The following is a 24,506-nucleotide window of genomic DNA, read 5'->3' as shown; positions in this document are numbered from 1 at the left end:
TGACCAGGGTAAGAGAAAAATCTTTGACTCTTAACCTCCCCTGTTATTAATTACATGACTTAAGCTGTAAAATCTTTTGCAAAGAAAGAAAAAAGGAAATTCAAAACTTTTCAGCCCCTTTTGGAGCCATGAGTCCTTTCAAAGTTTCCATGAAAACAATATAGTTAAGACCCTGAAAGCACCAGTGTCCACAGAAGCACAAACATGGGTTATCTTAGGTCCAACCATACACATTATAACGAAACCAACCAACAAGCCCAGAAGAGCCACCCAGGCCTTCAGCAGTCATATCCACTGAATCTGTCACTAATATCTACTGAACACATATTAAGTATGCTGGCATCCACAGCTCGTTTGATCTTCCCCACCACCTAGAAGGCATGAATTTTCACTCGGGAAGGTTAAGTGATGCTATCTCCGTGCTAAAATTCAAGACGCTAGAAACTTCATCTTTGCATTTGATAGCCTAAAAAATTTGACCAAATTATCTAAACCTAAAATGCAGTTTTTCTCTTCCAGAAAAGGAATAGAAATTTGTGGTCTAGGATATATCAGGATCTTCATAACTGGCCCAGCTTTCATCTCAGTTTTATGGCTGATAAAACAGGATTTCAAGTAATTAGTCTACTTCCCACTAGTCTGGGAGGAAAGGGATCCTTGTTTGCTTTTTGCAACCTCAAAAGAAACAACATGTTCTAATTCCACTCCACAGAAAACATTAAGAAGATCCATCCAATGCAGAGCTCTAATTTATAACCCTGGCATGCAACCCTTTTCTACATGGGAGGTAAAGCCTGCCAGTCAATATTCACCCCCAGGTCAGGAGGCTAGAATTCTAAGCCAAAGATAGATTTGTATTTACCTTTAAACGGAAGTGACAAGCACATACCATGTAATCTATTCTAATACTGGATCCTCTGCTTCCTGTCACTCCACTCCAGATACCTTGCAGATGGACTGGCTTCCCTACATCCATTTGGGGAGGGGGATCACTTGGGACACACAGGCGACGGGAGGCTGTGATTGCTCCTGCCTGCCTGCCTTTATGTCACCTATGCACTCAGGGGAGAGTGCCCAGGCTCAAATTCCAAACTGTCACAGTGCTGCTGTACCAGAGGAGCTAGCAGCAAGGATAATAAAGACGTGGCATGCAGCTCTAGGTCTCTGCTGGTCCTTGTGTGATCAAGCGTGAACAAGCGCTCTTTGGTTTCTCTATCCTTGCCTGGGTGCCTGTGTATACCTAGAAACTGGGGTTTATGGAGAGGAAAAGGTGCCGGCCTATTGGAGCAATTTGTGTTAGAGAGGAAGCCAGGCCATACAGAGAGATGTACACAGAACAAAGAGACACAGAGAGAGAAAGAGAGACAAGGAGAAAGAGAACTGATGAGGTGCATAAGAAACGTTCCGTGGGGGAGCTGGCGTGAGTGGACATCTGCAAATGGTGATCTGGCCCGGTGCTGACAGCCAAGTCTCTTACTAATATGTGTATGAAAAGACATATTGATATTAAAATAAACACATTACATATTTAATTATGCCAACTGCAGTTCATGATTTAGAGGAACAGATGCTTGGAGTAAAAAGAAATAGTGAGCATGTGAATGTGACAGAAGGTAAGAAAAGCAAGTGAGGAAAAGGGGCAGAATGGGGTGGGAAGGGCGTGGGTCACAGAAACCAGTGGGCAGAGAGAGATGGGGACAGAAAAAGCAGGGCCAGGTCCTGAAACGCCAGTCTGTCCATGAGGCTGAGGGGCACACAGAATGGAGAGGTTCCAGAGGCTGCAGGCACCACCCTAGCCACCCTCCCAGGCAGGAAGATGCGGAGGTTATGCAGACTCCGTCTTTCTATCCCCTCAAGACGTGGAGGGAGACCAAGAGAAGTGGGAGGGACAGAATGGGCACAGGCCCTAATGATGCTCTGGATGTACAAGGCTGGAGGAGATAAAATTAGATAAGATAAAGCTTAAGCCAGCAATTTGGAAGGAAAAGCAATCAGTTGAATTACAGAAAGGAAAAGCCACACAGGGGAAAGGGGCGGGGAGGCGAGGCCGGCCCTCACACTCTACCCACCACGCCACTTCTGGAAATAACTCAGGCGTCCCTGGGAGCCACACCAAAGGGCTGAGGGCCCCAGGCACTTTCTTTGTGAGCTCAAGTACCTGGAATTACTGTCGAGAGGTATCCAAGGAGGCCCTCCCACACAAGAACACAACCTAGAGATGGGAATGCTGCTCCCCACCTTGAACCCTGGGGTAACTCAGTGGCTTCAGCTCCTCTACTACAGCTGCATACACCCACTACTATGAGTTTTTAATAATATTCTTCTGAAATGTATTGCCTATATGATGGATCGATCATATTTGTAATTATTAACGATGATGCTATTATCCCCGTTAAATGCCTAAAAATGCAGTAACCATCTCAGTACCCAGCGTATTGAAGGAAATGCCAAATAAGTGTTTGCCAAGTAAATTACAACTACTTGTAAAAGCCAGGCTGAAAAAAGGAGGCAGTGACCTAGTAACTATGCCCAAAATCTATCCTTCCCTGTCCAGGAGCATCAGGCAGCAGCTGCACGTGCTCAGCACCCATGGCCATAGCAGCCGTGGAGGAGGCAGGCTAGGGACCCCAGGGAAGCTGCCTCAGGCCTGTCACAAAGAAGAGCGAGTGCTGCGGTCCCTGCACCCTCTGGGAATCCCAGGTCTGCCTACAAGGTCAGAACTGAATGTTACCCACCAGCACTGTTCTATCAGGAAAACAAATCATTTTTATAAAGAAAAACTCTCCCCTGATTCTGACCACACAGGAGAAGACAGAAAAATGAGCTGCAAAGACCATCTGATAGGGAATAACATAACACAAGAGAATACAAAAATATATCCCAAACTTTTTTGGCCAAAGTCACCCCAATCTCTGTCCCATTTGCCTAATGGCCTTCTCCTCCCACATACGCGATTTTTAAACGTAGACCCGATCTACTTCTCAAATGGATTTAAGGTGATATACAATAAACAATAAGACTATCAAAATGAAAATGGGGAGGGAATCACATAAAAAAGTTAAAAACATAAATTTTAAACCTTGGCCAATCCAGCAACTATAATCAAGCAATAAATTTAGCTCTGAGCTTCTTTGAAGCCAAGACAAAAGGGGAAACATGATGGGAAACACAGATATATTAATAACTTGGAGAGAGATATCTCAGAGGGATCATGGCTAACACATCAAAAGAAGTTTGATCTAGCAAAGAGCCTAGGTCGAAGTGCAAAATTCTCAGTTTGTATCCCAGCATCCTCACCCACTGGCTGTGCAGTTGTGGCCAATGTTACAGGAACAAAAACCTCCTCATGACCCTAGGCATGTTCAGTCAGGGGTCCCGGAGCCTGACAGAGCACCAGCACCTCTGCTGCCAAGATGTCATGCATCAGGCTCAACGTCACACCGCTGGATAACAGCAGAGCGGGGGCTGGAGTCTGAGGTTGCTGTGTTCTGTTAACACACTCACTGCCTCTCTATTCCTCCCAGCTAAAAAAGTGTCTACCTTATCAAACTTAAGAACAACATAAAATCCAATTAATTTAAAGGGTTTTGAAAAAACGCATCAAAAACATAAAAGCAATATACATGCAAAAGCCAACTGAACAATATAATGAAAGTCTCAAATTCTAGTCAACAGGCCACTTTTCTTAAAAATCAAGAGACATGATAAAGTTCCAGTACCACCAAAAAGTGCTTAACACTTATCTTTAACCATCTCTTCATTCTCTTCCCCTGTGGTGAAGTGCCCACTTGGTACTTCTCTCCAAATTTTGCTCACGCACCTCAGATGCAACCTCTTGGGGCCTCTGTTTACACCTCAGTGGGATAGAAAAAACATCAGCCCTATGGTGTAATTGCGACTATTGGAGACAATGCCTGGAACAAAGCCGTTGCTCCATAACTGAGAATAATCATGTGGTTAAAGTCTCACCTCCAGGCAGCATCCTCTGCACTCCACATTATCTCTCTCCCTTATTCACTTCCAGATCCCCCTGCAGGATACAGAGTAAGATACCCACTGACTTCTTGTGGTCTACTTCCTGGGTGTTGTTTCAATGGGCTTTGTTATAACAGGACTAGTCTTCTGTAAATACAACTTGGTAAATAGGATGAAACATAACTTTGTGACAATTCAGTAGAAATAGGCATACAAACCTGGGCCTGATGACACTCACCTCCCCTTGGCTATAAACATTACCCTACCTGTTAAGTCAGTAATCCTTTGGGAGAGCGCTTACTGAGCATCTATCATATGCAAAGACCAAAGACCGAGGGGATCCCTGGTGAAGAGCAAGCACACACCTGTTATTAGCTACCTGCCACCTGCTGGGCATGCAACATACATTGTCTCAAATTCTAACCACCCTGCAAGGCAAGCTTCCTTGTTCTTTTAAGAAAAAAAGTAGACCAGCAAGATTGATTTGCTCAAGATTACACAGCCTGGAATCTTGTCATGGGCATGTCTGAGTCTGATAGCAATACCCTCAAAGAAACTGTCAGAGAAGACTCAATAAGAAGGAAGTTGAGATACAGAAACCAAAAGGAGAAGGTAATTCAGAAATTCAAACAGAGTGGGTGTGATGGGAAGAATTCATTAATAAGAAGGTACCTCTGTAGAAAAAGCTTACCAGACAGTCTGGAAGTGAAGGAAACAGCCAATAATCCAGGGGGGTCAATCCAGAGAAATCAAGCCCCCACCAAATCATTTAACTTTGTTTCTTTTAGCCTAAATTATCTGCTCTGACACTTTATAACCTAAATGTTCTGGTTGTTGCAAACACTTCACTTCCCATTGTGTGGTTTAAAGACACGTTTTTCCTCCTATCTCCAAATATCCAAAACCTATGTGAGAATGTTGTTTTTTTTTTAAGTCTCTATTCTATATCACTTTTCTAAAAATCAGAGTTAGACTATAATCTGCTAACGTAAACCTTGTCTTCTCAATTACAATTCCAAACGCATTATTCTTAAGGGTATATTAAACCATACACATCCAAAAAATAGATCCTAAAGGAAAGAAACATGGGGAGCTTGATTAGTTAGTTAGGGAAGGCTTCCTGAAGGAGGCCAGACTTGATATGTCTACAAAAATGAGGAGGAGGCTGGGCACAGTGGCTAATGCCTATAATCCCAGTGGGAGGCTGAGGCAAGAGGACTGCTTGAGGCCAGGAGTTCAAGATCAGCCTAAGCAACATACTGAGACCCTCACCTCTACAAAAAAAAAATTAAAATTAGCTGGGCATGGTGGGACTCTCATAGTCCCAGCTACTCGGGAGGCTGAGGTAGGAGGATTGCTTGAGCCCAGCAGTCAAGGCTGCAGTGAGCAGTGATTGTGCCACTGCACTCCAGCCTGGGCAACAGAGCAAGACCTTGTCTCAAAAAAAAAAAAAAAAAAAAGGAGGATGTGCATGGGTACAGAGCAAGTGTGGGGGACATTTCATGCTGGGGAACATTTTAGGCAAATGGTCCCCAAGACCTTTTCGATAAGGATACTCCAGAGAAACAAATGAGACTGTTACAGGAGGCAGCACTGAGGCAGGGCAGGTGGCATTGGAGAACATGCACACCACCCCATGGGCACTGTGCAACACCACCCACCACCACCCATGGAAGTGGTGACAACAGTGGGGAGGGGAAGCCTGTCAATCAGACGTCACCAGGTGCTTCAAGCAGTGTCGTAGGTCCCTGCTTATAGGTGCCAGGCTTGGCCCACAACTCACCCACCTTCCTTGGACTCTTGGAAAGAAAATAGTGGAGGTCTTTCTAAATCATGTGAGACAATAACTCCCCAAGAGGTGCCATCCTCTAGATTCCAGGGGATAAAGACGAGCACAAGAAGTACTGCTGAGCACTTCGTGTGGGATGTGTGTCTAAACACGACAATCTGAAGACAGAGGTGTAGAAATTGGCAAGTTTCCTAAAGCATGACAACACACACCCAAAACTCTTCCATAATGATTCCCTTTTTCCCTGTATTTTTCCTGGATGCACCATCACTATGGGAACCAGGATGGTTACTCCCAATTCCCTGTCACCCACCGCTTATTTAATAAACGATTTCTACTTTACTGAAATTGATGCTTTGTTTTCTTCTAATTCCATTCTATACTTTACCTCTGCTCTGAGTTACACTGAATTTATAACCCTTCTTTTAAACAGAAGTCTTGCAAAAACAAACCACAGCAGTATCAGCAACCAACAACGCCACCAATACAGATTAAAAAAACATTCTTATCTGAGGCCAGGTAACCAAATTTATGCAAAATAACTCAACAGATGCTGGTCAGCACTAGCTGACCCATGAATTTAAGCTCTTATTTGGAAGAAATACAACCCAAAGAGGGGAGAAAGGAAAAAAATGAGTCTCACATTAACATACAATAAAACCTTATTAACTGATAACTCCATAAATTATGAGTGGAAATCAGATAGATAATTCATTCTCTCAGTGATAAAAGAAATTTTGCTAATAAAATATAAGTACAATTTTAGCATAAGGAATGGTGTGAGTTGCTCAACCCACTTAAAGTATTTCCCAGCCTCTCTGATGCACTGCTTCATACACAACAGTTATGCCATTTCATAGATACCTCATGTTACTTAGCAGAGACTCTTGGCTGATCATTAAAATAATTCTAACTCTTTACCTAACAGTCATCACTCTACACACTTAAAGAAAACTAGACTTCTGCTGCTGGTCACGACAGAGCAACTGGTACCACACTATTTCTCACATTATGAGTCCAGCACAACCCAGACACCAAAACCAGACAGGGACATTACAAAGAAAATGTACAGACCCGATATCCCTCAAGAACATACATGTAAAAAGCCTATGCTAAAATACTAGAAAATCAAATCCCTCAATATATAAAAAGGATAATATATCAGGACCAAGTGAGGTGCGTCCTGGGGATGCAAAATTGGTTTAACATGCAAAATTCAACGGAATTTACCACAATAAAATAAAGGAGAAAAACCATATTATTATCTCAATACATGTAGAAAAGACATTTGACAAAATTCAACATCCTTTCATAATAAAAACTCTCGGGAAAATAGAAACAGAAGGAAACCTCCTCAACCAATAAAGGACACCTACGCAGAACCTCCAACTAACACTGTACTCAATGATGAAAGAATAAACACTTTCTGAGTTCAAGAAGAAGGCAAGAATGTCTACACTCTTACCATTTCTATTCTATACTGTATGGAAGGTCTTAGCCAATGTTATAAGGCAAGAAAAATACATACATACATATATACATAAATAAGTATTAGAATGGAAGAAACAAAACTGTCTTTATTCACAAAATAATTGTGTTCATAGAAAATTCTAAAGAATCTTCAAAAACTACTGGAAGTAATAAGTAAATGTGACAAGGTGGCATGTACAAGGCAACATATACAAAAATCAAGCATGTTTCCATATACTAGTAATAAACAACTAGAAGATTCTTTTTAAAATCCTATGTGCAATAAAATCAAAAATAATATAAAAATTAGGGATAAATAAAATACATGTAAGACCTCTACTCCAATAACATTGCTGAGAAAAATTAGAGAAGATCTAAAGAGATACATCACACTCAGTGATTAGAAGACTCAATGTTCTTAAGCTATCCTTCTCCCCACATTGACCTATAGATTCGACGTCATCTCAATCAAAACCGCAGAAGGCTGTTTTGTAGAAATTGACAAGTTAATTCTAAAATTTAGATAGAAATGCAAAGGACCTAGAATAGCCAATACAATCTTGTAGTGAGGGGTGGAGAACAAAAATGGAAGAACTTATATAATCCAATGTTTAGACTTAAAGCATCAGTAATAATAACAGTACAGAAATAGCATAAAGACAAATGTGTCAATGGAACAGAACAGAGACCCTAGAAACAGAATCAAATTTATGAGATCCATTGATTTTCAATAAAGGTACCAAAGCAATTCAATGAGGACAGGAAAGCATTTTCAACATACGTTGCTGGAGCAACTGGATACCCACAAGGGAGGTGGGTGGAATTAACCTCTTAACCCCAACCTCATACCACAGAAAAGAAATTAATCTGAAATGGACCACAGACCTAAATGCAAAAGCTAACATCATATAAAGCTTCTACCAAAAAAAAGGTAAGAAAACATGTTTGCAATCTTTCTTAGGACCCAGGTAATATTAACCATAAAAGAAAAATCAAAATTTGACTTCAATATTAAAAGTAATAAAACTAGATTTCTCTCCAACATTCTATAACTCAAACTCAAGTCTTTCCTTTTAATTGGTATGACTTAGTATTATCTAGCTGGGTGTATCTCAGAATGATTCCAGAAGTTCTAATGAGAGTCTATACTCATGGACAGATCATGTACGATGCTTTTGACTAATCTGGTCTACATTTTCAAATGTCTTGAAATAGAATGCTATCCAAAAGACCTATAAAAATACTAATAATACTCTAACAATAGTCTATTGGCTACTGGGCACGCTCCATTTATCTCAAATAATTAATGCCATAATTATCATCCACTACTGTAAATACTACCAGCGCACAAACCTTTATGGAGGGGCATGGATAGGAAGAAATGGGCCACATGTTAACAGACCAAGAACTGAGGGTCTAGCTGTCATACACAGCAGCCCAACCTCCCTGAGAAGTCTTTACCTTTTCCAAGATCAATGACTTAAACCTCAGCTAGGTAAGCTTTTCAGGTTCTAATTGGAAAGCTACTGACCATAACTTTGAAATGTTGTAAACTTGACTTAATGCTATTTCATGCAACACAAACTAAGGTCATTTCCTTTAATAGCAGGAAAGGTTTGAGCATACAATCCTAATAAATCAAGCCAATGAACAAAGGGAAAAGGTGATCTTATTTTTCACTATATGAACTCAAGGCTTCTTATTTTGATGAACTACCCAATATAGTTCTCCAGTCAAATCCATCAGAAAGGCAAATCCACACTGGAGTAGCAGAATGCTCCAACACACATGGGATATCTGAGAAGATTCTGGCAATAGGCCTTGCCCTGCAACCTTCCACCCACTATGCCCTTGGGTAAGTCATTTGATCTCTCTAAGCCCTGAGTTTTCTGATCTATAAAACAGGAATTGTGATACCTGCTTTGTTTCATCATAGATTGGTCTAGGATTGAATGAGAGAATGGACACGAAAGTACTCGGTGAATTATGAAGTACTATACATTCTGTGAGGGCTATAATGTTTGAGAGCTTTCTAACACGCTACCCTCAATGAAGATGCAGTTCTCAAAATCCAAGCGTGGGTGGGCAGTGGAGGAAAGATTTTCCTAGATTTATAGAATGTGAACATTAAAACTTTAAAGAGCTTATCTGGCAATACGCCCTGCTCATTTGACAAATTAGGAGATAATAACAATAGCTGCTTCTTATTCACGATGTACTATGTTCCAGGTGCCATGCCTTACTCAAATCACTTCATTTATTTCTCATAGCAACTCTGAGGGGATACTATTTTACAGATGAGGAATCCAGGCTTGGTGACAAAGTCAAGATGTACAACCGGGGGGAGAAAAGTTGGTACAATTCTCCATTCTATACAAAACCTCAGAAAGATTAAGACATGTTTATCTGTGTAACGTAGCCAATTGGAGGGCGTGCCATTGCACCAGCTGTCCTTATTCACTATGCGTTTGAAAAACCTCGAACAGTAATCACCATTAAGGTTAGGGTCAAGGTCCGAATGCTTACCTGAAATAAGTTTTCCACCCCACCTCTAGGAAGGACAATGTTCTCAGGGAAGACAAGATTTGGTGTCTAAATCCACAGTGCAGCTAAAACCACATGGTAACAAGATGCTGTACTCATACTGGAATAAATTCTGATTTAAGGCTATGTCAGGTGGGAATACAGCCCCAAGTTCAGGCTGTCCTGACAATGGGTCAGGCCAGAGTTCAAGCCTACATCATTACCTTTCCCCAATAACCAATACTTGACTCTCTCTCCATTCTTAGCCCAGGAACTTAGGGTAGAGTTGGCTCCTCCCCAGTTCGAGGGGTGACGCACATGACCTGGCCCCACGTCAGCAGTGCTGCACATGTCCCTGGCCTTGCAACTGGTTCCGGATGTGCGCGTGACCCAATCTGAGACAATGGGAAGAAACAAGACTCCATCTGGAAGGACTGGGACAAAGACTCTCACACTCTCTTTTGCTGGAAGGTGGAAAGGCGTAGGCCTAGAAACTGTTGGCAGCCATCCTGCAATTACAAGGGGAGGTCGTGTCTGAGAATTCTTGAGAATGGAATCAACATACAGGAAGTGGAGCCAGGCTGGAGAGAGAGAAACCAGATCCTGGTGACATCATTTGAGCGCCTGAGCTGACTCCAGTTTATCCCTGGACTGGCCAGCAATGTGAGCCAATAAATTCCTCTTTAGCTTAATCTAGTCTGTGCTGGGTTTGAGCTCACTACCTGGGACCAGAGCTCTAAAACACAAGTTCAAGGCCATCTATCCCCAACTGAACTGTGAGCTTCTTGAGGTCAGGAAGGACTCCTGACTCCCTCAGTTAACGTTCAGAGAATTGGGCTGATCCTTGGCACATCCTGAGAGCTCCAAATATATGGGAATTATATAGGTCACCTTCAGACTTTGCAAAGCAAAACCTACACCCAAGCAGAAAACAACAAAAACCTGCAAGGCCCCATATGATCACTGAATTATTAGTTCTAGCTTATTCCCACTGTACTGCCCACCTCCCCTACTGCAAAGCTACCAGGTTTCACATGCTGCTACCTACTCTTCACCACTGGGTCATCTCTTCCTTAGTAAAATAGCTCTGGAAGACAACAGGAATGAGTTCATGTCCTGATCTAGCCCTTTATTTCATATTTAAAAAATGGAGGTAACACTTAATATTTTTCAAGCTACCAATAATACACAGAAATCACTTATTACAGGGATTGTGCTCATTTACGATACCAGGATTTTTACTTCTACTGCTCCTAAGAGCTAAGCAATAACTATGAGTTAAAGGCAAGTGAGACCTCACTGCATAATCCACCTAGGTAGAGGGAACAAGAGCCAAGCCCTAAATATTCGGCCCAGAGTCCTTGCCATCTCAAGTAAGGATAAGACATACACCAATCTCTCCTCTATTGCCTACAAAATAAGTTTTCAGAAAACTTATTTTCCCCAAATAAAGTGCTAAGCAGAACCTCAAACACACATACATGAAGGAGGGAGCGAGGGAGGAGGCTGCTGTGTGGGTAGCATGAGTGGGAGGGCACAGTTCCACTCTCCTGAGCCTCTCCCCACTGCTCCAGGCCACGCAGAACCTCCAAAGCACCCTAGTGGCCTGTCCCTGTGTCATTTCATTGCTTCTCGGAAGATTTGAAAGTCCAAAAATAAGCAAAATTAATATATGGTTGAAATTCATGGCTCAAGTGAGTGAGTGTTTAAAACCATTTCCATTTTCTTTCCTTGGCTGAAAAGGCCAGACATCCACAGGCTATGTGAAAAAGAAAACAAAGGCAATGATCCAAGAAATTCAGCCTGAAAACTTACTCTGCTCCAACCAGAGAAACTTAGGCCCATGGTAAAAGCTGAACAAGAAATTAATTAAAATGAACCCCAAAAGAGGCTTCAAAGGCCAGGTACACATATACCCCTGACCTATGTCACATCCCTGCTCCATCATCTCATCCCTAGAGCCCTGTTCCTACTAACTTAAAAGTGCACTAGCTGAGCCTAGGACATTTTCAACCTGTTTTTAAGATTTTCATGCAAATCTTCTGTAAACTGCATTTCTGGTCCTAAACTGATGCTTAAATGTATCTTGTAGTTTTGTGTGTTGGCACAGCAGTCATTAAGCTTGTCTTTGGAAAGAACTGTTTTCCACCTCTAAAGAAGAGAGCAAAAAAGTTCCACTGTTAAATAAGATATTCTGTGTTTATGGCACGGAATTCCTTCCACAATTCTGTGCTTGCCCTCTCCCTGCTCTGGGAATCCTTCCCAGGATGTCCTGTTGGGCTCCATCCACCCACTGCCCAATTCAGGAAAAAGTAACCCTTACATTCTCAGCACAAACCTGACTGTTCTCTGCTCTTATCAAGTTCAAAGGCAAAATGAGCACCTTCCCCCCGTCCTCCCCTCACCATGGACAGAAGAATTATTCCATTTCTTCAGGTCACTACTTCTAAACTGGAATTGATAAAGTTTCAGGACCATACGGAAAAGGGACCTCATACCTGAGAAGCCCAGCAAAAGGGAGTTCTCCTAAAAATGAGAATTTTACAGATATTCACCAAATGAACACTCTGCACCAGTCCTTGAGTAGTGATAACAGACAACACTATCCTTGCCCTCAAGGCTCTCAGAGTCTGGTGGAGGAGGCTGACCTCAAAAATAACAAGTCTCTTTGTTTCTGAATGCTTTCTTTAAAGTCAAGGACAGTCCTCCCTGCAAAAATAGATTCTAGAGATAGGCTGGAGATAAGAAAAAGAAATGAGAACCCTGGTGATCTTGCCGTAATTGAAAGGTTTCTTAATACCTTCTAATTATGAGAGTGGCAAAGGGGGGCCTAAAGGCAGGACTGAGTGCCTAACGTGGGTTAAATAAATTAAAATCTAAGCCTGGGCAATGTCTCCAAGAAGCTGCTTTGCTTGCTTGTGTGTATGAAGTACCTGTCCTTGTGTAAATGAAGACATACACCATGGCACTTGGAATGTACCTATGGCGAAGCGCCAGAGGCCCTGGATGCCAGTCTCAGTTGTGCCACTGTGAATCTGCTATGATTCTTGGTCAATCCTTTCTCGTGTCTGAGATAGTCCCCAGACTCATTTCTGGTCTATAATATCCTAGCTTGGTCCAAACCACAGTATCTCCCATCACTAAGATGTGGGTAAAACATCCTTTTACATAGAGCAGTTTTGACATTTTTTCCATAGCCTGTTGACCTTGGATTGATGGCTCAGATGGCCCTCAGGGTTACAGGAACCTGAAATAAAGGAAACCTCTACACAGGGCACCCAGCAGGACTACACCCGTCCCCCTCATGTCACTGTCTCAGAACACCCAGTGTTCCAACTCCTGCCTCTTGCCCCACTTTACTCAGCATCTTGCAAATTCTTGGAACTGACTGCCTCTAAAATGAAGTACCCACCCAAAACACCACCAACCAATGCAGCCAAAAGAACTAAACTCAAGAGTACTCCAACTTCCATGACGGTAAGTGAAATAAGCCAGGCACAGAAAGACAAATATCGCATGTTCTCACTCTTATGTGGGAACTAAAAAAGCTGATCTCATGGAGATAGGGAGTAGAATAATAGTTACCAGAGGCTGAGAAGAGGGGCTGGAGGGGGATGAAGAGAGGTTGGTTAATGGGTACAAACACACAGTTAGATAGAAGAAATAAGCTCTAGTGTTTGATAGCACATTAGGGTGACTAATAGTTAATAATTTATTGTATATTTCAAAATAGAAGATTTGAAATGTTCCCAACACAAAGAAATAGTGTTTGAGGTGGTGGATACCCTAATTACCCACTATGATCTTTACACCTTACAGGCATGTATCAAAATAGCACATGTACCCCATACATATGTACAATTATTACATATCAATAAAATTTTCGATAAAAAGTTCTTCAACATCTTCCCCTAGTCCAAAGAGTAGATCAATTCATCCACTCATTCAGCATTCACTTTTAGGAGCTAACCTCTCCAAGAAAGAACACACTTCTTGCAAACATCTTTCAGCTCTGTTTCTGCAAGTCACACCTATTGGCTGAGGTGAGGAAAGGCACTAGCCTTTATACTGGCAACCAAAACCAAAAACTATGCAGAAGAAGTGTCTCTGCCTGCAGGGCCCACAGACCATCTAGTCTGGGTAGGGGGCTTGCTAGGAAGCCCAGAGGCAACTACATAAAGAAGCCTGAGCAGCAGGTAGATGAGGGACCCACAGAAGACAGATCACAGATGTGTGTCTAGGGCACCACTGGGTCAGGAGTGGACAGAATGCCAGTGGGTACAGCCAGTGCTGCCCAACAGGACTGGCTGCAATCATGGAAACAACCCATATGTCTTCTAATACGGTGGCCATATATAAATAAGGAACAATGGAAATGTGGCTTTTTTTTCCCCCCAGCTTCTCGCTCTGTCACTCAGGCTAGAGTACAGTGGCATGATCACAAATCACTGCAACTTTGAACTCCTGGGCTGAAGCAATTCTCCTACCTCAGTCTCCTGGGTAGCTAGCTAGGACTACAAGCACACACCACCATGCCTGGCTAATTTCTTTTTTTTTTTTTTTTTTTTTTTTTTTTGGTAGAGATGGGGTCTCACTCTGTTTTCCAGGCTGTTCTCCAACTCATGGCCTCAAGCAATCCTGCCTCAGCCTCTCAAAATGCTGGGATTATGGGCATAAGTCACAATGCTTAGCCAAAATACAGCTTTATGACTGAGAATCTTAAATTTCATTTAATTTTAATTAGTTTAAGTTCTTATAATGACATGTGGCCAGTGACTACCATTTTGGACAGTGTGGCTCCAGGCAATATAGTGGACCTTCTGGAAGAAAGGACCAAATTTCTAACATGACTCTTCCTTATTGAAAAACAAATGAACTGTGTGCTTCAGAGCCTACTAATTATCTTTCCCTACATATATACCCAAACCTTTCGACCCTCAGAAACAGTGGGGTGGAAACTGAGAATGTCCCAAGGTGAAAGTCCAGAGACTTATACTCCAGTCCTGGTTTTGTGGGTCTGTGACCCTCAGAAAGGCCCCTCCTCTCTGATCACAGTGCCTCCCATCACTCCGACAAGGGAGTTGGAACAGGCAACCTTGAAGACTCACTCCAGCTCTGGCCTTCTAACAATGTATATTACACGTCATCAAAAGTAAAAACTTTTGTGCTTGAAGGATACCATCAAGAAATTGAAGAGGCCAGCAGTGAGTAGCTCATGCCTGGAACACCAATGCTTTAGGAAGCTGAGGCAGGGAATCGCTTGAGGCCAGGATTTCAAGACCAGTTTGGGCAACGTAGCAGGACCCCCATCTCTATAAAAATTTTTAAAAATTAGCACAGGTTGGGTGGCACACACCTGTAATCCTAGCTACTCAGGAAGCTGAGGCAGGAGGATTGCTTGAGCCCAGGAGTTCAAAGTTGCAGTGAGCTATGATCATACCACTGTACTCCAGTATGGCCAGCAGGGCAAAAGCCTGAAGAAAAGAGAAAGAAATAGGGAAAGAGAGAAAGAGAGAGAGGAAAAAAGGAAAGAAAGAAAAAAAAGAAGAAAGAAAGAAAAGGAAAAGAAAGAGAAAGGGAGGGAGGAAAGGACAGGAGGAAAGGAAAGGAGAAAGAAAGAAAAGAAAGAAAAGAAAGAAAGAAAGAAAGAGAGAAAGGGAGAAAGAAAGAAAGAAAAAAGAGTTTGCAAATCATAAATCCAAAAAGGAACTGGTATACAGAATATATGAAGAAGTCTTATAAACCAATAATTTTTTTTTTTTTGAGATTGAGTCTCACTCTGTTGCCCAGGCTGGAGTGCAGTGGCATGATCTAGGCTCACTGCAACCTCCACCTCCCGGGTTCAAGCGATTCTCCGGCTTGAACCTCCCAAGTAGCTGGGACTACAGATGCCTGCGACCATGTCTGACTATTTTTTGTATTTTTAGTAGAGACAGGGTTTCACCATGCTGGCCAGGCTGGTCTCGAACTCCTGGCCTCAGGTGACCGACCCGCCTTGGCCTCCCAAAGTGCTGGGATTACAGTCATGAGCCACCATGCCCTGCCACAAACCAATAATTTTAAAAATTCAATTTAAAAATGAGCAAAGGATTTGATACAAACGGCTAATAAGCACATGAAAAGATGCTCACTATTATTAGTCATCAGAGAAATGCAAATCAAAACTACAATGAGATACCACTTCACATGCACTATGATGGCTATAATTAAAAAGATAGACAATAACAAGTGTTAGCAAAGACGTACAGAAATTGGAACCTCCACATGTTGCTGGTGGTAATGTAAAACGGTGCAGCTGCTTTGGCAAGCAGCTTGGCAGTCCCTCAAAATGTGAAAGTTACCATATGACCTAGCAATTCCACTCCCAGGAATATAGCCAAGAGAATTGAAAACTTAAGTTCACAAAAAACTTGCACATGAATGTTCACAGCAACATTATTCATAATAGCCAAAAAGGGGAAAACACTCAAATGTTCATCAGTTGATGAAGAGATAAATAAATGTGGTATGTCCCTATAATGGAAGATTATTCTACCATAAAAAGGAATGAAGTAGTGATACACACTATAGTATGAATCAACCTTGAAAACATTATGCTAAGCCAGGCAAAAAGGCCACATATTGTATGATCTCGTTTATATGAAATATTCAGAATAGGTAAATCCACAGACAGAAAGCAGATTAGCAATTGCCTAGGGCTGGGGCTAGGGAGGGGGAATAGAATGGAAAATGGGGTGTCAGCTAATAGGTATGGGGTTTCTTTGGGTGATGAAAATGTTCTAAAGTTGATTTTGATGATGGTTGCTTAACGGTGAATATAGTAAAAAACACTGAATTGTATGATTTAAATTAGTTAAGTATAGGGTGTGTGAATTATATCTCAATCTCAATAAGGCTTCTTTTAAAAAGTATGAACATGCCATGATCCCTGCTACTTACTGGAAACCAATTAATTCTGTTATTCTTTGCCTCCAGGTCCCAATGCCAGGTGCCAGTGACCAGTGCTGATTATCTGATCCTGGCTGCAGAACACTGACTCAGGTCAAAGATGCTTCAATTATAAGCAAGAGGCCTCTTTCTACAACAGTCTTTGTCGTCTCGCACAGCTTCACACAGCAAGGATGAAGTTCCCTCTGCTACAGATAAGATTAAATTGTCTAACTTTCCTGGTATCAAAAATGCGTTTTTGAAACAGGCAAGAAAAAAAAAGCAGAAACTTACATATCCTTCTGAGTCAAGCTCAAGACGCCCTGCTGGCAAGTGAAGCAATTCTGTCTACTTCTGTAAATAACCTGAATGACAGCTGTGACTTCTACGATTGCATCAGTTCCCAAGGACCCTCAAACCCTAGCAAGGGTCAGGCATGTAGCATCACTATGCAGAACCCCAGAACCAAGTCTCTTTACTCTGAGGTAACAGGAAAATGTGCCTTGCCAGGGAGTGAGGAAGGCTTCTAAAAATCAGGCATTGGCCAGGAGTAAAATATCTTACTTTCCCATTTTCCTGGGGCCAAAGGCTAAAGAGAAAAGGTGAAGGAATTCTTGGCACAAGGAGAAAGTCAGGCCAGACGAGACTGCAAACTTAGAGAAGCGTGACTGCGAAGTGGTAAAGCTGTTTGTTTAATAAACACATCAGAATTGTGTAAATATGTGTTCCTTCAAAGTAGTAGTAAGCTTGGGAAGCTGGACACGTAATTCTGATAATATTGCCATTCCTCAGAGTGTTTTCAAAAATGTCAATGTAAGACCTTCAGAGCCCATGACACATTGCACTCAAGATTCTCAAAGATAAGAAAACTTGGTTATTTGAAGATAGATTTGATTTTCTTACAAATACTCAAGAGTTTCTTAAAGAAAAGACTGGGGAGTAAGGTCAGTGACAACAGGATCCCATTTTTAGCCAGAAGCAAAGGAAAATGAAAAGCAGAAACTGGCTCTGAAGACAAGTGTTGCAACATCTTTGGGAAGAGGTTGCAGCCCTAGAACTACTACTTTGATGGGAGCCCTACGTGTGGGTTGTGCAAGTTCTGATATCTTCATTAAGCAATCACAGTCTCTACCTCCAGCACTCTGTTCCTGCGTTGGAAAGAGAGCCCACCGGACACCTATTAGGAAAACAGGCAAAGCAATCAAAGCAACCTCAAGGTGCCTGGTACAGACAGAGTGATGCTTCATTAAATGGTCTATTATTTACCAAACATCCCATGCCAGCAGCTGTAGAGGATTTAAGAGAAATGGGACACTGGGTCCCTGCCCACAAAGGAGTTCACATTCTTATCAGAAATAGTAAGAAAACAGCATAAGATCAAACACAAGCAAGTCTGTGGTTCAGAAGGCAGGGCTGCTTCCACCCCAGGGTGCTAGTCCTCTCAGTTCTACAGAGAACACACCAGCTGATTCCAGCTCCCCAGCTTCAGCACCCGATGTGCAAAGCCACAGTGCAGAGAAAGCAGGCAAGACCCACATATCAGAACTCCAGCCTCAGGTGGCTACCCAGCTAGTGGTGTGACCAAATCCATTACTTCAGTTATTCATCAGACAAAACAAAGATAGATTTAGGAAGAGGATGAAGATGTGAAATTAATTCACATATTAAGCTCACACTTAAAACTAGGAAATAACATTTGCTTGCCTAGAGGGCTGGCTGGGTTACAGGCCTATCCATTATGAGGCAAGAATCATTTGCAGTTTGCATTTCACAAGCACAGTAAATACCTATCTCAAGGAGTTCAAGGAACAGTCAGGAAGCTGGCCTTTGAAAATTGTGATGCATGGCCGGGCACGGTGGCTCATGCCTGTAATCCCAGCACTTTGGGAGGCTGAGATGGGTGGATCACAAGGTCAGGAGTTTGAGACCAGCCTGGCCAATATGGTGAAACCCCATCTCTACTAAAAATACAAAAATTAGCTGGGCGTGGTGGCACACGCCTGTAGCCCCAGCTACTCAGGAGGCTGAGGCAGAAGAATCGCTTGAACCTGGGAAGCAGAGGTTGCAGTGAGCCAAGATACTGCCACTGCACTCCAGCCTGGGTGACAGAGTGAGACTCCGTCTAAAAAAAAAAAAAAAAGAAAGAAAAGAAAAAGAAAGAAAAAGAAAATGGTGATGCAGCTCCTGTCTGAAGGGTAGGGAAGGAGGGAGGGTCCTGTCAAGCTCTGGCCTGGTTGGCTCTTTCAGTTCCTCTCTACCACCTCCCTTCTGCAACTTCAACTTCTTCCCAAGCACAATCACCATAGCTGTGCTGGCGGGTATGACTCTTCTGTGTAGGTCCCAGATGTGGCACTGGCATCATGGAGAGATGGAGTGGAATTAGGATTCAGGGCCTTGCAGTGAGGGATTAGAAGGCAAGATGAGGCCAAGTCCTCTCCTCGAGGCCCTCTCTCAAAAGACAGCCATAAGGATGATGCCGCCCACGTGTATATAGCTTCGTAGATTATAAACCGCTTTCACACAGATCTCATTTAAATTTTTACCTCCTGCTTTATGACCAATGAAGAAAGTGAGGGTCACAACGAAGTAAAGTTACAGAGCAGGGACTCAAAGCCAGGCCACCTGACTCCAAATTCAGCGTTCTCTCCATGACATCCCTCACATTCAGTGCTGGGCACAGCACTGCAACAGTGAAGAAAGTGACCACAGACCTCATTTGTCATCTTATGGGTTTATTCCCTCAGCAAAGAGTCATTTAGTTAACGCCTCCTAGCTTCATCTGCCTCACCTGCAAAATGGGGATGCTAGTAACTACCGTACCGCTTGTTGTCCAGATAGGCAACACAGAAAAAATGCTGGGCCTGGTGCCTGCAATCAAAAGGTGCAGGCCCCAAGACACAGGCCCTACTAGTTCATTGCACAGAGGGGAACATACTTCCATGAAGCCATCAATGTGGCCACAAACACCAACCCCAGAGTCCTCACACTGTACTTGGTCTTTCTGCTTTCAGTCACAGGGCTCCCTGCTGCTGAAAATGCTGACCTCAGCATCTCAGCAGGAGGCCTTTCTGCTGCAGCACCACTCACCCACTGCCCCCACCAGGCTTCCACACAGCGCTATGCTGTGGGTGAGCCCTGAGCTATGAGTAGAAACTAGCCCCTTGCTGAGGAAAGGGAAGGGAAGGGAAGGGCACACTCCTCTTTCCAACCTCCGTGGACTAGGCCACAATAAGGGAAAAAATCGTAAGGCAAAGAAAGGCAGCAATCATGGAAGAACACAGGGATTTAACAGGTGTGCCGTGTGACTGATTCTCAAAACCCTACAGCACTTCAAGGGGGGTATAGGAAAAGATTCCCCCAGTGCTCAGATACTGCCAAACCTTAAACTTCACTGGGAGGTAAGACTCTGGAACTATTCTTGACCAGTTAACTAATGCCTTCTGGTAAAAGAGAGCTCCCTCGCACATTATTTGTATTGACTCCTCACAAAGATCCCACATGAAAAGTGAGATGAGAATTATTATCTCTGTTTTACAGATGAGGAAGACAGACCAAGGGAGGTGAGATCATTTGTTCATTCCCAAACCCAGTCAGTCAGCATCAAACCTAGAAACCAAACCAAGATCTGTCTTCCTCCAGAGTCTCCACTCTCCTGATAGGGTGGAAGGCTGAAGAGAGAGAGCCAGAGCAGGGCAGAGCCTAAATGCCTGAGAAAGTGGGACTAGATGCACAAGGAAATTAATGGGCCAGCATCTGTTGTTCACAGAGGGTTCCCTTGCAAAATCGCCTTTAATCCTCTCAACAACACGGCTATTAATAATGCTATGATCCCCATCTTACAGGTGAGAAAACAGAGGTCAGGGACCACATGTCAGAGAAGCAAGCCCATCACCTGGGTCCTGAGGAGCCCTAGCTCTGGCAAGCCAGCTCCCATCTGTGAGCCTTGGTCTCTTACCCGAGTGACCTGCAGGGAGGACTCCATGACACGAGGAACACAGTGTGGCAGAAAGGGCAGGAGAGGTCCACATCCTAATTCTGCTGCTTACTTGCTGTTTGTTCTTGGGCAAGTCATTCAACGGCCCCACACCTTGGCTGCCTGGTGTGTCAAATAGCAGCAATGTTCACAAGGCTGCTGTGAGGATAAAAATCAGACCCTATGATGAAGTGCCATATAGGCCATCCTTGACCACGCAGGTGTTAGTGATTGTTTTCACGACTCCAAATCTAGGAACTGCACGCCTATCAGGCCGGAATCCCCCTGACATCGTTGTGCTCCTTAGCTCCTGCTTTATTTCCTCTTCTGAGTAACCTTTAAGTCAAGAGACAATCAGGGGCTCCCACCTGGGCCAAGCAGAGAACAAGAGACAGCTGGTGGATTTCAAGTCGGCTGAGAAAGTCACACGTAAAGAAACCACCAAGCCTTGTGGGTAGTGTGCTGAGCTTTGAACTTTTTACCCCGGATCACCATGTAGAGGCAGGCTTCAGTCTTCTAGCTGCAGCAGAATCAGATCCTGACCATTAAACTAGCCCCCTCTCTGTCCTTGGTGTTCCAAGGGAATTAACCACCCTTTATTGTCTAAATGATGATGGGGTATGGTCCAGGTCTAGGCCCTCCTATGGCCAGCAGGCTCATTTTCAGTTCATTTCTTCACCAGATCCGCTGCAAAACCCTCTATGACCACTAAAGTCTTAGGCTATTCGGTGGGACAGATGCACTAGCTCAGTCTGGTAAGAACATCTAAAAAACATGGCTTTAGAAATTAAACTCCAATCCAAGCAAACTGTCTAGGAAGCTCTTCTAGTATGGCAGGAGGGACCCATCACTATCCAATCCTCCATCCAGCCAGCTCTTCACCAGGTGCCCCAGAGCAAGCCGGCTGGTCTTCCCAAGCCTCAGTTTCTTCATCTACAGCTAAGGCTAACAACACCTACCTCACAGGACTGCTGTGAGGCTGAAGCCCATCTTAAACCTCTGGCTCACAGCACAGTGCTTTCTAGGAGCCAGGGCCTGTGATAACACCTTTAGCCATTTTATTTCCTCTTCCACAGAGAAAGAGCAGATGCAGAAAGGGCTTGACCCAGTCACAGAGCCAGTGAAAGGCAAAGCTGGGACTAAATCCTAACCTGGAAAGTTTCTATGCCAGTCCCCAGACCTTGGTTCCAATCACTAATCAAAAGCATGCATGTGAAGCCTGGCCAGAGAGACCCCCACCCCCCACACCCCCAAAAGGTTCTGCCGTCAGCTCCCCCACGGTCTCCTCTCTGGCTCTGCCCTTTGGTCATACCCTCCTCCGCTTGGTGTTTAGGGATCATCAGCTTGTGAGCCTGGACTCCCTTTCATGGCCTAGTACTTGAGCGTGGGCGCTTGAGTCAGAAGTCTGGGTGTGAATCCTGGCCCTGCCAATTACCAGGAGCACGGCCTCGTGCAAGCAATATAACCATTTCTAGCCTTCTTTCCTCACCTGTAAAATGAGGATTTTTTTAACAGTATCTCCCTTGTGGGTTTATGGTAAAGATTAAATGGGAATTAGAGGAGATTCCAGTCATGCATAGCTTAACAACAGGGATAAACAACAGGGTCCTGAAAAGTGCACTGTTAGGCAATTTCATCACTGTGTGAACACGGAGTGTACTTACACAGACCTAGATGGTACCGCCTACTACATACCTAGGTTATATGGGATTGCCTGTTGCTGCTAGGCCACAAACCTGTACAGCATGTGACTGTGCTGAATACTATAGGCAATTATAACACCAGTTGTATCTAAATATACAAAAGGTACAGTAAAAATACTGTATAAAAGCCAAAATACAGTACACCTGTAGAGGGCACTCACCATGAATGGAGCTTGCAGGACTGGAAGTTGCTCTGAGTGAGTCAGTAGTGATGAGTGAATGTGAAAGCCTACACTACCATACACTTTATAAATACCATACACTCAGACTACATTGAATTTACTTATTTTTATTTTTTGAGACGGGGTCTCAGTCACCTAGGATGGAATAAAGTGGCACAATCTCGGCTTACTGCAATCTCCATCACCCAGGCTCAAGCGATTCTCCCACCTCAGCCTCCTGACTAGCTGCAATCACAGGCGTGTGCCACCACGCCCAGCTAATTTTTTTGTATCTTTGGTAGAGACAAGGTTTCACCAGTTGGTCTCGAACTCCTGAGCTCAAGCAATCTGCCCACCTCATCCTCCCAAAGTGCTAGGACTACAGGTGCGAGGCACGCCTGGCTACCAAATTTATTTTTAAAATAAAGTAATTGTGCTACAATGTTACAAAGGCACAATGACTACGATGTCACTAGGCAACAAGAATTTTTTAGCTCCATTATAATCTTATGGGATCACCGACTTTGATCTTGGCTGATGAACTGAAACACTGTTATTCAGCACAGGACCCTATACAGAAAGCCCACCTAGCTCAGCAATGTCAGCCAATGTCAGCTAGTAACAAAGGCAATAACCACTGTGCCTCCAGTTATGGTCAGAAAGACAGGGCAAGCTAACCACACAAAAACAAGAGAACTGAGGAAAGACCCACTGCATTTGTTAGCCAGCTCTGCTGATTCTCTCCTGCCCTACTACATCTGCTGGCCTGTGCCCTGGCTATTTCCATAAAATAAATGTGGCAATCTATGGTCAAATGATTTCTACAGGTTGGTATGTATGAAGAAGGCAATAAAGTATTTTATGAAATCAAGCAGGGGAGGGAGAGGTGATGGAAACTATCTTTTGGAAGATGTATTATGGCAAAAACCGTGATTACGTTTGCACCGACCTAATACTACACAAAGAAAATAATTGAAGAGATAATGAAAAGTTGACTCAATGCCCAGCTTGCTTTAAAGAGACAATCTTTTGTCATCACTGCCCCTGCTGTTCTTAGACCCTGTCCCTTGGTCAGATAGGAGATGCCCAACTTCAACCGGGAGTCATAGTTGTAACTGAGGTGGGTGGGAAGAAAACAGATTGGGAGACAGATGCTCTGCCCTACATCCCTATGCGGTTCGTCTCTCACTGTGTAACCCAGGGCAGGTCATGCTGGCGGGTCTGAAAAAGGAACAGACCCATATGGAGGTTTCTGATGTCCTCTCCAACCCCAACCTCATCATGTCTGTGATTCCTCATTCAGGGTCAATCAAAACCAGGCCATCTAACCAACTATTGTCTCACCTGGCTTTAATAACATCAATTACCTGATTGATTTGGCCAACCTAAAACACGCCAAAGCTTTCTCTACCCCACCACACTAGTACCAACCCATGGATCTCTAGGAAAAGATTTATTAAACACCCGTCTTTTACCAAATTCTAGCTGGCTGTCTCCACTTTGCCACATTCTAATTTAGAATTTTGGATGTTTTAATTTCACTCCCACCAGATAAAAATTCTGAAAAGAGCTTTAGAAAGATTCACCATTAATTTATATTTCAATAATTCAGAATTTGTGTAAGCCCACAGAGAAGTACAATTTTGCATTATCGTGAGAAAAGGACCAAGGGGCTAATTACTGACATAAAAGGGCAGCATTTTACCCATTTAAGCTGCTTTCACACCGTTTCAAAGCAGTCATTTAAATATAAACAGTGTTTCATTATACCCTGTTGTTATCTATTTACTGAAGAATATTCAAGGATCTCTTATTTTTAAAAATATTGGTCATTTATTTAAATTACATTAGAGTAAAATAATAAAACCACATATATTCAAAGATGGTTTTACGGGGGCAGGGGAGGATGTTCTTTGCATAAATTCCTGTATCCCTTTGTATTTTGAGTTAAACCAAGTTAGCACAAAGAGGGAATGTGTCTAATG

The 24,506-nt window shown here is 43.1% G+C and overlaps 1 protein-coding gene across 5 annotated transcripts in view; it reads right to left on the bottom strand.

Annotated features, from left to right (window-relative positions):
* Positions 1-24,506, bottom strand: part of CACNA1D (calcium voltage-gated channel subunit alpha1 D) — a 318,247-nt gene that overhangs the window by 276,543 nt on the left and 17,198 nt on the right. The gene's annotated exons all lie outside the window — the stretch shown is intronic.

This window comes from Gorilla gorilla, chromosome 2, assembly GCF_029281585.2.
Source record: "Gorilla gorilla gorilla isolate KB3781 chromosome 2, NHGRI_mGorGor1-v2.1_pri, whole genome shotgun sequence".
Classification (NCBI taxonomy): domain Eukaryota; kingdom Metazoa; phylum Chordata; class Mammalia; order Primates; family Hominidae; genus Gorilla; species Gorilla gorilla.
This window is presented reverse-complemented; position numbering and strand designations above follow the sequence as displayed.